Raw genomic sequence first — 470 nt, 5'->3', positions numbered from 1 at the left:
AAATTCCAGGTTCATGGGGACCGTTGCAGTCCCCAATCCCAACTAAATGAGCATTTGGGTGATTTCCCGTTCCTCTCGGAATGGGGGCGCCAATTGGCGAGAACACGCTGCTGCTCACATTGTAGCACGCGTGCAGCCCAGAACATCTAAGGGCATCACGGACCTGTTATCGCTCATTCTCACCTTGCTAAACACAAGTTGTCCCGCTAAGCAGGGCAAACGTGGCCGACGACCGCCCGTGAAGGGGCCGCCGGCCTTGACGTCAGGTGCGCCCGGAGGTGCACTGCTGACAGCGTTCTAGTTAGCTTGTTTGAGTCGCGTTCGTTATCGGAATTAACCAGACAAATCATTCCACGAACTAAGAACGGCCATGCACCACTACCCTTAAATTTGAGAAAGAGCTCTCAATCTGTCTTACCTCGATAAGTTCGGACCTGGTAAATTTTCCCGTGTTGAGTCAAATTAAGCCG

This window comes from Anopheles moucheti (genome assembly GCF_943734755.1).
Source record: "Anopheles moucheti chromosome X unlocalized genomic scaffold, idAnoMoucSN_F20_07 X_unloc_7, whole genome shotgun sequence".
Classification (NCBI taxonomy): domain Eukaryota; kingdom Metazoa; phylum Arthropoda; class Insecta; order Diptera; family Culicidae; genus Anopheles; species Anopheles moucheti.
Note: the sequence above shows the minus strand (reverse complement) of the source record.